This window comes from Balaenoptera borealis (assembly GCF_965194805.1).
Source record: "Balaenoptera borealis genome assembly, chromosome: 2".
Taxonomy (NCBI): Eukaryota; Metazoa; Chordata; class Mammalia; order Artiodactyla; family Balaenopteridae; genus Balaenoptera; species Balaenoptera borealis.
In genome coordinates, this window is record NC_138867.1 from 63,875,837 (window position 1) to 63,894,151 (window position 18,315).

An 18,315-nucleotide genomic window follows, 5' to 3' on the forward strand; every position below is an offset into this window, starting at 1 on the left:
AAACTGGATAGAATTCAGACAGATCACCTTATGACACATCCAGCTTCTATGACAGGCAAAATCACAGAAAAGGCAGCCTTTATGCTTCTTTTTTAAAGTATCAATTTTAATTAAATCAATCTTAAGACTTTCTCCTTTGAGCTGTCATAAATTTAGCTCAGGAATCAAGACACAACAACCTGAGGATGAGTTATCTTTAGATTAATCAGCTCTACATTTTAGAATTCCCCAGAATTTAATATAATCCAAGATTAATCATTTCTGTGTAGTATTGTCAGTGGACAATATTAATTACCTTACATTTACAATCTGGTTTGATGCCCTTCCAAAGCTTTCACACTTGCTATTTAACCCTCACAATCCCCACATAAAGTGAAATTTCCTTAGTCAGCCATATTCAAGAACACATTTTACAAAATTAACATCTCCAGTATGAGCTCTGATGAAAGAGGAATAAAATTAGACAGGTGTCATCAGCAAAAAGTCTGTCCTAAAATGCGTAACTCCATTCAACTCAGCTGGTGTTTACCAAGTGCCCACTATGCCCTAGGCAATGAGCTCTCGAGTCAGGCTTCTTTAGGGGAAAAATATTTGACAAAATCAAAAATTTAACAACCTTAAGTATGTCTCTAAACACTAAAAAAAAACCAAAACAAACAAACAAACAAAACAAACAAACAAAAAAAACCAAGAAAACTAGTCCATGAAATGCAGAAGTCCAGGCACCATTAATTTGAAAGATTTTCTTGCACCTTTACTTTCCCTTGCCTAAGTGACTGTCTGGTTTCAGATGAGCATCTCCAGAAGCAGCATTAACTTTTTTCTGCCACTAGGGACTAGGCCATGAATTATTGCAGAGGGCTATTTAATGTACAACAGAAATTTATTAAACAGCAATGAAGCAGTAATCACCAAATGGTCCCCCGGTGGCTCAAAGAGTCAGTAATTAATTACCACTTACTGCACTAAGACTGTGAGTTATTAAATAGCACTAAAGCAACAGTTCATTAGTACCCTAGTGTCCTGAAAGAGTCGTTTTCATACAACTCACCCTGAGAAGGCTTAGACACTGGGGGAATCCAGCTGTTTGCTAGAAAGCAGCGTGAACTGTCACAGAGTAGTCAACTCTAGCCTGGACCCCTGGCATTCAGCTAGATGGAAGAGCACGCACTTTATTCAACATCCCCAGTGAAAGTCCCCCGCATTCTGGTTTGCCCTGCAGCCTGAGTACTGGGTGTGAAAAGACAGCAGCCTCATTGGGTCTATCACAGACCCCTCTCTTCTACGAATCCACACCCAAAGTTGGCGTGCATCTCCTTCCATAGGTTTATATTTTGCCACTCTGACGTGAACAAAGGACATTTAAAAATAAGCTATGATCTAATTACAAATAAAATTTGCCATATCTGCTCCACCAACCTTCTCCAAGATGTCTTTTTTGCGCATCTTTTTTGTGTTACTCCCCTCCTCTTGTTTCCCACCTCTCATTCCCATGTTATTCTAGACTAGCCTCTTCAATAGCTATCCCTGCCCTCCAGTTAGTGACCCCAGTCTTTTAAATCAAAATTCAACATGAAAAGTCTGTCTCCTCTGGAAGGCTTTACCTAATGAGGAGAGAAGACACTGAAAAATTTCTCCCAAACTACTTTAAAACTCATCCCTTCAAATTCCAAATAAGGTTCCAAACAAACGAAGTTGGTATTGTTTTTTTCCCTTAAGCTAAAAGTGCCTACACCTCGGTATTGCAATAATCTCAACAGCCAAAGTCTGCGTTTTGTGGACCTTTGTAAGGCCCAGACAAAGGGAGCACATAATGAACTTCAAATGTTAAATCACTCCAGGCAGTAAAAGAGCACACAGCAAAAAAGCTTTTTAAGCAGATACATGATATCCCTCCCTATCATTACATGAACTCAAGAAAGTGTAAAAGAAAGATAAGCAATTAACCAATGAACTGGTAAAAAGTTTCAGGTGACACCAGGGGATGGACAAATGAGATCAAGGAGATAAAAGTTCAAAGAGGTGGAACAACAGGTCATGAATCACATGGATCTGGGAAAACTCTCACAGACTGAAAGGAATGGAGAAAGCATTCTAGAAGAAACCAGAGATGGTCATGAAAGCAGTGCTTCCTTGGTAGAAATGCTAGAATACTCACCTGAAGATTACACCTCCAAATAAGAACTCAAGAGTTATTTTTTTAAATCCCTATCAAATTGCAAAATAGTATTTTTGCTACTTTTACTGTCAAAAAGTCCTCTTTGGCAAAGTTTTAGGAGTAATATGAAAATATGGAGCATGACAGACTCTTCAAAATAAAGACTGAAAAAGGGCACTGTTTTAATTACATAACTTCCAATGTGGTGACTACTTAGTATGAAAGCCAAAAACAGATACAATTGCATACCAGAATAATGTGAGGGAAAATGTACACTGGATATTCATTTTTGGTTTTTAACCACTGAAGCTACAAAATTAATCATTAAATCTCTTCTTATGTAGTTATCCCAAATATATTTGCCAAGAAAAAAAAGTAGCTAAAAAGTTTGGAAAATGTAATCATTTAAAATACATTAAAGGGACTTCCCTGGTGGTCCACTGGTTAAGAAGCTGCCTTCCAATGCAGGGGACACAGGCTCAATCCCTGGTTGGGGAACTAAGATCCCACATGCCGTGGGGCAACTAAGCCCATGTGCCTCAGCTACTGAGCCCGCGTGTTCTAGAACTGTGCACCACAACTAGAGACCCCACATGCCACAACTACTGAGCCTGCGTGCCACAACTAGAGAGAAACCCACATGCCACAATGAAGAGCCTGCATGCCTTAACGAAAGATCCCGCATGCTACAACGAAGATCCTGCGTACTGCAACTAAGACCCAACACAGCCACATAATTAAATAAATAAATAAATACATACATACATAAATACATAAATATTTTAAAAAATAAAATACATTAAAGTACAACATTAAAGAAAGTCAGCAAGGGCTTTCCTTCATTATGGGATAATAAAAAATGGTTCAACTTTTCTGATGGTAGTTGGTCAACCTGCATGAAAATCCAAAATACTCTGCCTCAGTAGTTTTAATCCATTTACCCTGTGAGATCATTAGAAACAAGGACGTTTAATGGAGTATTATTCATAACAGGGAAAATATTCCATCTATAAGAGTTTGATTAAATAAACCACAGCACATTCATAAAATGGAATATTCTTCAGATATTAAAAAGGAGGTGTTGGGCTTCCCTGGTGGCGCAGTGGTTGAGAATCTGCCTGCCAATGCAGGGGACACGGGTTCGAGCCCTGGTCTGGGAAGATCCCACATGCCGCGGAGCAGCTAAGCCCGTGAGCCACAATTACTGAGCCTGCGCGTCTGGAGCCTGTGCTCCGCAACAAGAGAGGTCGCGATAGTGAGAGGCCCGCGCACCGCGATGAAGAGTGGTCCCCACTTGCCGCAGCTAGAGAAAGCCCTCGCACAGAAACGAAGACCCAACACAGCCATAAATAAATAAATAAATTAAAAAAAAAAAAAAAGGAGGTGTCTAAATTTATTGACATGGAAAGACAACCACAATTTATTGTGAAGGAAAGAATAAAACAATGCCTTGTAATATGATTTCATGTATCTTCATGTATCTAAGGTTGTGTGTATATATGTATGATAATCATCAAAAATATGGGCAAGAATTATCTTTAGAAGGTTAGTACTTGGCATGGCTTGCCCTCTACCTGTACTTTTCTGTATTGTTTGCACTTTCTACATTAAGCATTTTTTTGAAACAACAGAAAAAAAACCAGAAAATTAAGCTTCTTCCATTTGGGAGGAGAAAGAGTCACTAATACATCTTTTAAAAAAAAAAAAAAAAAAGGAATTTTTTCTAGAGACAGTTAAGAGTCATCCTTTATTCATAGGGTGAAAATTCACTGCCATACCTCAGAAGCTGCTGCGGAGAAACAGCCTGCCTGGCTAACAGCTCCCAGCACTCCTGGAGTCATCTAGCCAGACTGGCCTGGACAGAGCTGGGCAGAGCTGCCTCCAGTCCGCCCCACCTGAGCCCACTGGACCAGCCTCCTGGGCAGCACACACGCACTTTCCTGCTCCGTGACTCCGCGAGGGGCAGGTGGAACCGCAGGTCCTAGTTCAGGGAATGCCAGGCGGGCCCTCTGTACTCGGCATGTGCTCTGTCCGGGGAGGGAATGGTGCTAAAAATGAAACTTTACCCAGAGGTGATGAAAGAAGAGAGAGGAGAGAAGGCAGCCCATGGCCACTGGAAAAGACTTGGTCTAAGCACACCCACCAAATACAGTTGACCCTTCAACAACACGGGTTTGAATGGCACACGTCTACTTATACACAGGCTTTTTTTCGATAAATGTACTGGCAACTTTTTTGGAGATTTGTGACAATTTAAAAAATTTACAGACGAACAGCGTAGCCTAGAAATATCAAAAAAAATTACGAAAAAGTCGGGTAGGTCATGGATGTATAGAAGTAGATACTAGTCTATACTTACATGGGCATTAAGGTGAGTAATATTTAATATAAAATTAATAATGTGTTCGTTTTCTTATGGTTTTATAACTTTGCTTTCAAAGAATTACATTACTGTAGAGTATGCCTCTCTCTCTTGTAACTGGAGAAACTGTGTATCAGCCTATCATCACAGGTAAGTGATTTTTTTAAAAAGTAACAATGTTTCCAATACTGTACTATTAATGACTGTATGCCATAAAAACTGTATAACGGTTCACTCATTAGTGTATAGGCTAGGCTACTGTGAAGCAGTCACATTGATTATTACACTAGGCCACCACAAAGCAATTACACTGCTTCTTCTTCGTTATCAATGCATGAATTGTTACACCTGTAAATAAATATGAATTTCTTTTCCACACTCTTCATTTCTGATGTCTAGTGTTAACAATACATATAACATCTACAGTGTTTTGTATCATATAAGACAATACTGATGTAGGTATTGACAGACGATTCATCTTGTAAACAGATGATGTGAACTTACGGTATTGATAAATACAGTACAGTACTGTAAATGTGTTTTCCTTATGATTTTCTTAACATTTTCTTTCCTCCAGCTTACTTTAGAGTAAGAATACAGAATATAATACATGTAACATACAAGATATGTGTTAACAGACTGCTTACGTTATCAGTAAGGCTTCCGGTCAACAGTAGGCTATCAGTAGTTAAGTTTTGGGTAAGTCAAGTTATACATAGATTTTCAACTGCAAGGTGGGGTTGACACCCCTCACCCTTGCATTGTTCAAGGGTAAACTGTGCTGGCAAGATTCCACTCAAGGAGCAAAGTATCTAAACAATTACCAGTTAATAGGTCCCTAATGGAGGCCGACTATGGGTCTAGAACTGTGGTACACACTACAGGTGGGTGGGGAGAAGCCCCCCCTTCAAATATTCCAAAAATTCAGGGCATCCGCAAATAAGAAAGATATTAAGCAAAAAGGCTACATAGTCCAGGGAAAACTACACCATCAGTAGTCTCTCCAATGCAGACCAACCTCAAAGTCCAATCTCTCTAACAATTAAAGCAGCAAAGAAGAGTTTCTCTAGCAGTTACTGTTCTTCCCTCCCCTTCTCTTCCCCACCCCCTTCCCTCTCATTCTTTCCTCTCTCCCTCTCCCTCTCTCTCCTGTGCATTCTTGAATAATTCTTAATCTGTTTTAAAAGTGTGATTTTTGGCCATATGCAGGGATTACACCAATATGCTGACATCTATCACGTGGCAAAAAGATGATTAGACCCTAAATAAAGAAAGGAGCATTGCCTGGGCATTAATAGGATGTATAAGTGTTTCTTCCCAAGAAGCAAGAAGCAGAGTTAAGGGGTACAGCTCCAGATTCAGTTTTCATTGCTTAGTTATTGCAAAAAAAAAAAAAAAAGAAAGTTTATGAATTGCTACAAGCCATCAAACAAATGGATAGGGGTAAAAATTCTTCCAAGGCACTAGTTTTTAAAATCAAACAAGACATAATGCCAGTGTTCATCAAGCAAGGGATGACAGTCCCTGCCTTGCCAGCAGAAAGCTGACAGCAGATTGGGCCAGGGAACAGGTAGCTCTAAACTGTGTGGCCTGGCTCCGAGGACAGTACAGAGCAGGGCGAGGTCAATGTAGGCTGAGGTATAGAAGAAAGACTTTCAAAGTGGAGCTCAGCCTGGGCCTTGACCTCTGTTCCTTGTCCGTCCCTACACCCTGCTGGGATAAGAATCACCATCTGACCCTGGCCCAGGAGGCTTCTGAGCTCTTTTCTCAGTAACTGACACACCAGAGCCTGGGGAGTAGTGCTGAAGCCCAAGCCTCAGGAAGGCACACCAGAGACTTGGGACAAGGGCATCTCAGGGCAAAGAGCCACATGTGAAGGTCCTGGGTAGGGCAGGAGCTTGGTGGCTGAGTACCAGGAAAAAGGTCTCAGGACTCGAGCAGGATGAGCTGGGGCTGGCGAAGCAGACAGGACCAAATCACACCAGTCCTCATGCATCATGCCAAGGAACTTGGATTTTATCCTATGTGCAGCAGGAAAGGATTGGAAGATTCTAAGCAGTGAATGAATGTACTCTAATTTACATTTTTAACAACCCCGACAGCTGCTGTGTGTATAATGGATCATGTGGGAGCTCAAACTTTAAGTCTTACTGAAAATCTATAGCTAAAACTCAGAATGTACTGAGGCCACAAAGGGGAGTCTTTTTCTAATTCCATTTTCCCCACATGTCATACAGACAAGCCCTTCGACTACACACACACACACACACACACACACACACACACACAACACACACACACACAAAATAGGTGCTTCACTCTTTAAAAACCCACAGTACATTGTATGCTAGTCCCTTTTAGGGAATGTATTTCTCTCTGAAAGAACAAAACAACAATTTTTATGTTTTGGTGTTTTCCCTAAGACAAAAGGCAAAACAGAAGAGAACAGCAGGAAAAAAACATTCTTTGATAGTGAAGGACTCCCCTTTCACTAGACATTTTGTTACAAACTAATGCAAAGCTGGCTGTTCATTGACAATAGAGCATTTTCCACTATCTACTTACTATTCAAACTTTGATACTCTGAAAACATTTCCTCTCAAAGAGATTTATTTTAAACAGTTGAATAAAGTTATGGAAAAATAAAAATCACTCCAAGTCTTTTGCATAGGTGGCTCTATAGAAATTAAAAATAGGAAAATAGCCACTGAAGTAAATGGTTAGTAGGAGAGTATGATCTGCATCTTTTAGGACTGGAATGCCATTGTATAATCCAAATCTGGAAGTACGACCACTATTTATCCAGAGCCTTCTGTTAAGCAGTTAAAGTGCTTTACAAGTATCATCCTCATAATAACCCCATAAAGAGAGGAGAGTTTGCTATAAAAGTTCATTGGGCATGAAAACTTGGCTCAGTTATTCAACAGCTTGATCCAAAAGCAATTATTAAAATTAATTTTTAACAGCAACAAAAATAATTTGGCTGAAAGAGTAAACTAATAAGCAGTCAACTACCTACCCATGGCACATTTCCCCTACACAAAGGCTGCCGTTCCTTGCCCCAATATCCAGAATTATTGCTATGAAACCAGCTCCTGTAATGATGGCTCAGAGGCCTGGTGCCAGGGGCTGAATCAAAAGCACTGGACTCCATTTTATAGCAGTACTTGGTCCTCTATTTACACTGCCCTTAAGGCCAGCACCAAATGAGCTGGGGAGATAGCGATTTCCTAATGAATTAAGGCTGAGCAAAGAGCCATCCTTCGTGATGCACGTGGGATGGTCCACTAATTGCTCCAGGACAGACAGACACATCCCAGCCTCTCCTCCCCAGTGAGCTCCAACACATGCACACCTGGCAACCCTCAGGTCCTCCTGGCAGATAAGGCACCAGAAAGATGGGGTGGCTCAGTGGGGCAGGCAGTTGTGCATCAAAGTTGATGCATTTGCTGGTGCAAAGAGTGCCAATTCTCACTGGCTCTTTTCCAGGTTCTGTAGAGCAGAGGCCACAGGAACAAGGCCAAGTCCATGGAACCGACAACTTAGAGGTCATGTCTCCTTTGCCAGTCCTCTTCCTCCCTTGTGGGCTATTTCTCTCTTTAGCCATGGATAAGTTTCCTGGATGAGAAATGAATTTAAGGTAAAGGCTGTTGATTCCGTAAGACAGTGAGAAGCCTGGAAGATACACTTGGTTTTCCTGGGTCTTAATTCCAGGATTGTCCCATGTACCCTAGGAGTGACTGGAAGTGATGAGGCAATGAGACCTTCCCAGCCTTTTCACAGCATGGTGTGGTGAGAAAAGAATTCATATCCCTGCTTTTCACCTACTGGTTGTGTTATTTACACAAGTTACTTATACTCACTGAGCCTCTATTGCATCATCTGTAAGATGGATCTAATACTCCATAGGGAGGTCGTGAAGATTGGCATAAAACAGATGCTAATTATTACTGTCTTCTGTTTACATAAAGTCAACCTTCTCCTATCATGAGTAATTTCCATCTCTCTGTGCTTGTTATTCTCAGTTTCAAATTTTCAAATCCATTTCAAAATGGACTATCCATGCCTATTTCATACTAAGAGAAAGGCCAAAGTAGTGATTTAAAACAGGCTTTGGATCAAACAGAGATGTGGTCCAAAATCCAGTTCTCCTACTTATTGGCTGTACAAACTTTTTGGGGGGTGGAATTGTTTGTGATGGGGGAAGTTGTTTGAGGGGGAGGAAGTTTTTAGGAAGCTTATTTTTGCCCGGGGTGGGGGCGGGGGGCGGGCCGCTGGCAGTAGTTGTTAAACCTGTGATTCAGCTTCATCAGGTACAAAATGGGGATGTTAATATTATGATCCATTAAAGGATTACCAGGAAAATAACTGGGAGGAGTCAACAGCTGTCTTTGTAAGAGAGCCCTGGTCAGTATCCTCCCTGGGGCCTAGTACACCCCAAGCAAATGCCACTTAATAACAACACTTCCGGGACTTCCCTGGTGGTCCCGTGGGTAAGACTCCTCACTCCCAATACAGGGGGCCTGGGTTTGATCTTGCGTGCATGCCGCAACTAAGAAGCTCACATTGCTGCAACTAAAAGATCACACGTGCCCCAACTAAAGATCCCACATGCCACAATGAAGACCCAGAGCGGCTTAAATAAATAAATAAATAGATAGACAGATAGAATTTTTAAAAAAAAATAATAATAACAGCACTTTCTTTCCTAGGTCACCAGAGAGTACTCTACAATAGTTGAAGAACTGAACTTCGAAATAATGCTTGCTGACTGATGACCTGGGTGGCAATGCTATGTTAGAAACATTAGTGGATGACGGGGCTTAGCTCTAAGTTTTAAAAGCCTTCATGGGTAAAATATACCTGGACAGTCCTGGCCCTGAATCTGGTCTGGTCTCCCTCAATGCCGTTGGGCAGACTGGCCTGGTTTGCATGGGCACCATTTCTAGCTGGACCCCTAGGAAGCAGGGCCCAACAGATAAATGTTACTAGAACAACTCTACCCACCTTCCGTGGCTAGGGGGGCTCATCTCCACTGGGTCTCAGGAGGGTGCGGAAGGTCAAGAAAGCTTGTTATTACCCATACTCTGAACATCTGAGGCTCTGGGTAAAGCCCACTCATTTTAAGGAGAAAGAATCTACTTTTTAGCGCCACCTCGAGAATTAGAAAAGCAGTCCTAAATCAGACTATTATAAGTTCTTCTCACGGTATCTAGCATACAGACATTGTTTCTATTGCAAGACTCTACCCAATTTCATTAAAAGTCTTTAAGAAATACTCTTAGGGAGTTCCCTGGTGGCACAGTGGTTAAGAATCCGCCTGCCAATGCAGGGGACACAGGTTCCTGGTCTGGAAAGATCCCACATACCGTGGAGCAACTAAGCCCGTACGCCACAACTACTGAGCCTGAGCTCTAGAGCCCACAAGCCACAACTACTGAAGCCCGCGTGCCTAGAGCCCATGCTCTGCAACAAGGGAAGCCACCACAATGAGAAGCCTGCACACGGCAACGAAGAGTAGCCCCGCTCGCGCAACTAGATAAAGCCCACGTGCAGCAACGAAGACTCAATGCAGCCAAAGATAGATTAATTAATTATTTTTTTAAAAAAATACTCTTAAATCATTTTTTTATATTTGAATTTAAAATTGTGGTAAAATTCATATTGGGTCTGTAAATATAAACATCTGAACATCAATATAGCTCATGTTTAGAAAAAGAAAACAAAAGACTAAAAGATTTAAGAATAGGGTTAAGGCCTTGAGATCATTTAGAATGATATTTTATCAGAAAGAAGTAACTATTGAATACTTAAAATATGCCAAGTATCATTCTAACCCATTCGATCATCACAAAAACCTATGACGTATTATTAACCCCTATTTACAGATGAGGGTACTGAAGCAAAGAGACTTTAAGTAGTGTCCCAAAGATCACCCAGCTGGGAAACGTTAGAGCTGGTTAACTTCCCAAAGATCACCCAGCTGGCAAATGTTAGAGCTGGTTTCAAACCCAGGCAGTTTGGCTCCAAAGCCTGGCCTTTTAACCACTCAACTCGACTAGCTTGTTTTATCTTAGCTAGTCACAGTTTATAAATCAATGGTCAAGATTCTTTCTCTACCACAAATTGTGGAAGAGCCTTTGACTGCCATCTACAATGCAGGCAGTATTAATTAACATTTCAGGAGGGATTCCTATGTAGACATTTAGGATCCCTGGTCCCTATTTCCTAAAAGCCTTTGGGAAACCCTACAAAGCCTTTGGGGATCCTAAAATCTCCCTTCCAGATGCAAACACCCCTGGAATGTGGAGGGGCAGGGGAGGAGAGTGGGTTTGCCTCAGTTAGAACCATTACAGTAAACAGAAAAGCAAATCAAAAGGACATCAAGAAAACTGAAACAAAAAATACCTGTTAGAAAGCAAAGGCAGATGAAGAAAGAAAGGAGAGACAAGAAGAAGATACATAACCATATTTCCTCCCTTCCCCTGCCTCAACGCTGCATTGTTAGTTTGGCAATTAGACTAAAAACAATCCAAATGTTTGAGAAGTCATCAGGACTCAGCAGCTGACAGAAAACTGTTTTCTAAAAACAAATCCATATAGGGACTTCCCTGGTGGTGCAGTGGTTAAGAATCCGCCTGCCAATGCAGGGGACACGGGTACGATCCCTGGTCTGGGAAGATCCCACATGCCGCAGAGCTACTAAGCCTGTGGGCCACAAATAGTGAGCCTGCGCTCTAGAGCCCGTGAGCCACAACTACTGAGCCCACGTGCTGCAACTACTGAAGCCCGGGTGCCTAGAGCCCAGGTTCCACAGCAAGAGAAGCCACAGCAATAAGAAGCCCACGCAACGCAACTTAGTGTAGCCCCTGCTCACCGCAACTACAGAAAGCCCGCGCACAGCAACGAAGACCCAACATAGCCAAAACTCAATCAATCAATAATATTAAAAAAATAAAAAAATAAAAACAAATCCATATATGGTAGGCATTCCTAATCTGTTCTTTCATAAACGCTAAGCCCAAGATTTCAAATTAACTTAGGACCTGCCAGACGATCTCCAATCTACAGATGAGAAGCCCTTCCCTTTGTTCAGACTAACACAAAAGAACTCAGATTGTCCAAAAATAAAAAATCCAATTTGGAGCCAAAACCTGGTACTACAATTAATAAGAACCTCTATTCTGACACAAAGGGAACTGCTCACTTGGCTCCAAAAATACAAATAACCAAGATGGTCATAATGATAGATATGCAAGAAACACAACCACACTCCTTCTTCAGCCTGCCCTCTCTTCTCTGCCATCTGATGAGGCAACACGCCAGCAGGACCACCCAAAGGTAACTCCCCTAGATGACGACACAGAGGGAGCTCACCTTTGCAAAGCTGGCGCCGGGATGTGGGATCTGAAGGGGCCAGTGGTACTCATGCTCTCAGGACCAACAGTCACACTGTGTCCTCCAGCCCCTCACCCATTCCTCCTCTCTCCTGTCCTCCTCCTTCACTCTTCCCTCTATTCCTCTCTTCCCCACTCTCCCATTCCCTTGGCAAATGCAAACATCCTTTCTCAGGTTTTCTTTGTAGCCATTCTGACTATGGATTGCTTCTGAGGACATTTAACACAAAAATCACAAAGCCAGAAAGGGATTTTGGCAAGAATTCCAAGGCAGTCATATCCAAATTTCAGAACACCATGCCAACAGATGCTCAGCCCCCCTAATCCCTGGACTGTGAACTGACATATCCCAGAGAGAAAAGGAAAGGATGCTACAAGGAATTCAGAATGTGGGTAGCCTTCCAGCTCGCCCTAAGGCAGCCTGATGTTCACCGGCAGTCCTCCCCGGCTCTGCAGAAGGTAACTACCACCCTCCTTGTCAGATTACAGCCAACAGTTCCTGAGACTAATATGATGCTCGTCACTGACATCAGCCATCAACAGTGACATCCCGGATGTCGCCCACACCCCTAACAACCTGGGCTTGTTTATATGTGGGCAGCTCACCCCACCCACCTGCCCTAAATTAGGAGAAATGATCCCTGCATGTGAATTGTTAATCCTGACTTTCCTGAAGCAAACCCTGGCTTCTGGGAGAACTCGTTATGCACACTTAAAATCTGAAGCATCACAAGTCTCTTCTTATGATGGTCATTATGTTATTTCCAGGCTTCTTAAAAGTGCCAGTAACTTCACATTTACAAGGACACTATCAGTTCTCTTGTAAGAAAAAGGTAAGTACAAATAATTGTATGTTTTCCCTCCCTAACTGGGTCAGCCTAAGGGATAGTCATTCTGGCTGCTCACAAGCACACAGACACGCAGCCATACTCCCAAAGATTCCATTTTTACAACCTATACTTTAATTCTGATCGCCTCCAGGAGACATACCTTTTAGAGTGCATGCAACCCCAGTACTGGCTTTAGGGCAAATTGATCTAATCTTGTAAGACTAACTGAAAAGCTCTTTCAAACTGTGGGCTTCAGGGAGGTTCCAAAGAGTTGCCTTGGGCAAAGAGAGCATTAATGTGGGATAAGGCACCAGATGAAGGCAAGGGCTCTGACCCTTATCTCCAGATTAAACCATAGCAACTTCACTTTTATTTGCTGAATAGTTGTTATTAAGCAATACTTGTTAAAATTAAAATATTTTTAATGCCCGAGAGGCATCACAGTGGGCAGTGAGGCATAACATGTGCAGTCATGATTACCCTTCAAAATTTCTTTAGAAGACCAAGAAACCACCTCTCAAGAAGCTTCTAGAATAAGTTTTATAGCACACCAGACAAAGTGGTTGATTTATTTTATTAAGGGTCATTTAAAACAACAACTTTGATAGCGTCTCACACTGTGTGTGCCAGGAATCTGGGCAAGGAGCAGCTGAGTGACGCTTCTACTCCAGGCAGCAACGGCAGGGGTCGTTAGGTAGTAGATGGATGGGCTAGTCTGGAGGGTCCAAGATGGCCTCATTCACATGTCAGTGGGGCTGGCTGGAAGGTTGGGTTTACCTGAGACTGTCCCCTGGAGCACCTGCCACAATGACCGTAGGGCAGACCTCTTAAATGACGGCTCAGGACTTGAAGAGCAGTGTTCCCACCATCAAGGGAAAACTGCATGGCCTTTTATGACCTAGACTTGGAAGTCACATGTTGACACTTTTTGTCACACTCTACTGGTGAGAGGAGTGACAAGCCCACCCAGATTCAAGGAAAGAAACCTTGTTTTTAAAATCTAGGACCTCCCCAGCCATACTGTATGAAAAATAATTCAAAGACTCTGACAAAGGTAGTCTGCACCGAGCCTTGAACATATCCATTCAGAATTGTCTGTTTTGGGACGCTGAGCCTGAGAAAAAGGAACCAGTGACTGCTTTTCAGAAAACTGGTCAAAAACAGCAGGGAAACAGCCCAGTGGTATTATCCAGACTCAATAAACAGACTTGGGGTTTAGAAATTGGCAATGAGCCCCAACTATTACCAAGAAATTCTGAACTGACAAGGCAAGGATTTGTGTAAAAGCACCAATCGCTTTTCTTTTTTTTTTAATTAATTTTTATTGGAGTATAGTTGCTTTACAATGTTGTGTTAGTTTCTACTGTATAGCAAAATGAATCAGCTATACGTATACATATATCCCCTCTGTTTTGGATTTCTTTCCCATTTAGGTCACCATAGAGCACTGAGTAGAGTTCCCTGTGCTATACAGTAGGTTCTCATTAGTTATCTATTTTATACATAGTATCAATAGTGTATATAAATCAATCCCAATGTCCCAATTCCTCCCACCCTCCCCCCTTCCCCCTTGGACCAGCTGCTTTTCTTTATAAGGATCTGGCCTTCAGAAACTTCTAGGAGAGATTTCACTGAGGCCGCTCTCCCTTGAGGCATAATCCCCAATGCTTTAAACTCATTTTCTCTGAGTTATCCTTTGCAATTTACACTTGTTAGGCCTCAGTTTTTATTTTCTTTTAACTCAGTCATACCCAGTAAGGCAAGATGATGTGTGAGAGGACCTGGAACCCAGGTCACCTGAGGTAACAACAGAGTGAAAAGAACCTCCTAACACTCTCACTCTAAGGCAGTGGTTCTCAGCCAAGATGATCTTGCTTCTCCCCGTTCCCTGCCCCCAGCCCACAGGGGAGAAGGGGCAGTGTCCGGAGAAGTTCGGATCTTTACAACTGGGGGAGGCGAGTTCTGCTGGCGTCCAGTCGGCAGAGACAAGAGGTGCTGCTTAACATCCTACGATACACAGGACGGCCTCCACAGCGGAGAATGATTCAGCACAAAAATGCCCGCGGCGGCGAGGTTGAGAAATCCTGCTCTAAAGCACACACTCTCATTGAGCAGACGGTTAGCAGTTCCCCATCATTTTCATTGTTATTTCTCTCTCCTCTGTTTCTGCACCATGCACGTACAGTTGAATTTCGACGAGTCAAATGCACAGAGGCCATGGCTCCACTGGAATACGTCATTTTAAAAAAAGAGTTCTCCTCAAAGTCTGAAAATCGTAATTCTCATCAGGAAATCATTCTTTAACTTAATTTTTAAGAGTCCCTTTTAATTTAGATGACCCAGTCACATCAGCAATACTACAGACAGGCAAACCAAAAAAACGAACTTTAAACAAATCAGAACTGAGGGGCTCCCGTATGCTGTGGTCTTTTGTTTCTTAAAATAATGAGCTGAAACGTTTATGCATGGGTGCGAGCAAACCCGGAGTTACAGGTTAACAGCCGCTCTTCCAGGACAGCCTCTCCCATCTGTCATCTCCCAGCAGGAGAACAATAGCAACAATGACACAGACATGGCCTAATCTGACCAAACACAGCCGGTCCTCTGCCACCTGTCCGTAAGACAACACAGATGACTGCCTGAACAGCCCAGGGACTGACTTTCTTCCCTACAGTAACATTCACGCATGCTCTGCTCCGTTCATGGCACTCATCCTTTGGTTTATACTTACAAATCAAAAGCTGTCAACTTACCAGGCAGAAAACACTTTTCATAAATTCTGATGTTCACCTTTGGGGAACTTCTGACAGTCATTTTTATTGGGTCTCTTCCACCACAAATTTGTAAAGCTATTTCCTATTTCTAACATTAATTGCTATTTTCCTCTTAAAATAAGGTTTCAGTGACACCCATCCATGGCACCAAAAAACCCACAATTCCCTCAGTGAAATAAATTACCTCGCTGAGTTGGCACAAACTGCAGTGCGGGCCAGGCCCGTTAACAGCACGTGATGTGTTGCCATTCTCCCAGGATAAACATAAACACTTTTTATACAATTTTTGGGTTTTGAACCCCCCTTTCCAACAAAGATTTTTGCCCCAGGAGGGAGAACCTTAGCTCTATCCCACACATCACCATGGAGCGTGGCCCTCACTCCTGGGAAACACATACCCACTAACAAATCTGACCACAGGACTAACTTTTAAATGACGACTATTAATTTTACCTCATGTCAAAATACACACTCCTTTGATCCTTAAGGCAAAGGAAGCCCTGGGAAAGGCCAGATTACAGAAGCTGCCGGCTGAAGAAAGGGCAATCAAGGCAAGCAGTGCCAGGAAACTCACAGCAAGCTTCAATATGGAAAGGGCGGCACCAGCATTAAACACACCACATTCCTGAAAACGTCAGCTACAAAAATGCTTTGAGCACCTTGGCTTGAGGGGCCAACAATTCGGGAGAAACTTTCAGAGTTCTTGGATTACTTAAAGCTGACTTGCTCCTATTTTAACAGTGGTGATAACCACCACTTACTGTGTTCCAGATGTGCCTTACAGAGGTTGCCTCTATTATTATAACAATTCTCTCCATTTCACAGATAAGGAAACCAAGGCCTAGAGAGATTGGTAACTTGCTTAGGGCCATGGATCCTAGGAGTGGGGAGTGGGGACTGGAACCCAGGCCTGCCTGACTCAAGGCTGGTTCTGCCCCATCCCAGATCCTGCCCAAACACAGAGCCCACTGCCCCCTGTGACAACATGGGGCTGAGAAGGGCTGTCTCCCAAACACTCTCTCCTCCAAAGAGCCTGATATATAGCTCTCTAGTGTTTGTTAACTGGTAAAATATATACTTAAACAGGCTGCATACTCACCAAACAACATCTAATCCTGTGTGTTTAATCATTAACAAGTTTAGGCTATAGAAAATGCATACTCTTCAGATTCAAGGTGAGCTGGGCTGCTTGTTAGGTACAACTGGGATCCAGAAAGGACCCAGAGACACAGACCAAGACATCCTTGGGACCTGGCCTGACTGGAGGAAGAACTTGGTCCTCTCATGAAGACCCTACGGTTGAGGTCTTACAAACAGAGGGTGACGGTTGAGGCCTTACAAACAGAGGGTGATGAAACTGGGGTGATGATCTGGGATTTAATACTGGTTCTGGGGAAGGAGCACGGCAAGGGAGGAAATCACCCACAGAAAATACAGAAGGTATAAATGGAAGAAAAACAGATGGGCGCATGAAAGACTTCTCTGATTTGTGTTACAAAAACAGGAGCAAGATGCTTGCAAAATAACTACAAACTTTGATTCTTACTCTCCTACTCCCTATAAAACTGTACCTACATGATTTATACCTTATTTGGGGAGTGACCAATGAATGTACATATATACTATGATTTCACTTTACAATAAGAAAATCATGAACGCGAATCAATCTTCTAACTTATTAAACTTTTATAGCAAGTTGGAACCCTATGAATAGAGGATTCCATCACATTTCAGCATCTAATTTTGTAAACATGAACACTACTAGATAAACCTCCATGAGCTTTTTTTTTTGCCATTGTGGTTACAAATCCCCATAGATTGCTTAAAAAGAAAAAAAAAAAAGAGAAAGAGAACTACTGAATTGAAACGATTATCACATGCAATAAAATGAGTAAATAAATAAACAAAAAGTATGCCTTCATCAACAGGCAGTATCAAAACACTTCTCCACTACAAGGTTTGCTTTCTGGGACTTCCCTAGTGGCACAGTGGCTAAGAATCCACCTGCCAATGCGGGGTACACAGGTTCAAGCCCTTGTCTGGGAAGATCCCACATGCCGCGGAGCAACTAAACCCGTGCGCCACAACTACTGAGCCCGCGCACCTACAGCCCGTGCTCCACAACAAGAGAGGCCACCGCAATGAGAAGCCCACGCAATGCAATGAAGAGTAGCCCCCACTCACCCAACTAGAGAAAGCCTGTGCTCAGCAACAAACACCCAACGTAGCCAAAAATAAATAAAATAAAATAAATAAATGTAAAAGGTTTGCTTTCTAAATCACCCTTAATAAAAGCTCAGGGCTCATAGCTGGGAAGTCAGGCACTCCCACCTCAATTTTCTTTGTACTTTCAAGAAATCTAAAGAGAATAATCAAGTTTTCCCCACATGTAAATGAATTCAAGAAACCAGATGTTCCAAACACACTGTTTTTATCAACATATATGTATTCTTAAAAATTGAATTTGTTTCTAATTTGCATGGCTTTTCATATACAATGTTTTGGGTTCGAGTATAATATTTACTGTTTACTTCCAAAGCACTATGCTAGCACTGAACAGCATAGGATCACAAAGAACCATATCAGTGCCAAGGAACAGCCCCCATGAGAAGTTCAAACACCAGACCGTGCTGGCACTATCACAAGATTACTTCCCCAGGCCTGACTTTCACCAAAAAACCAAGTAATGATTAATGCCACTGTGCAAGATTAAGTTTGTTCTTTTTATTCAAGATCTAATAACTTATCCAACAGTCATCATTCTTCTTGCTGCTATGGAGACCTGGTCAGGCCC

The 18,315-nt window shown here is 42.3% G+C and overlaps 1 protein-coding gene and 1 long non-coding RNA gene across 7 annotated transcripts in view; one reads left to right on the top strand and one right to left on the bottom strand.

The window, feature by feature from the left end:
• Positions 1–18,315, bottom strand: part of LOC309621682 (uncharacterized protein) — a 155,368-nt gene that overhangs the window by 103,218 nt on the left and 33,835 nt on the right. The gene's annotated exons all lie outside the window — the stretch shown is intronic.
• On the top strand, positions 7–13,875 carry LOC309622611. The gene is made up of 2 exons (XR_014241027.1): positions 7–3,236; positions 3,542–13,875. It is a non-coding gene; the product is annotated as an uncharacterized lncRNA (long non-coding RNA).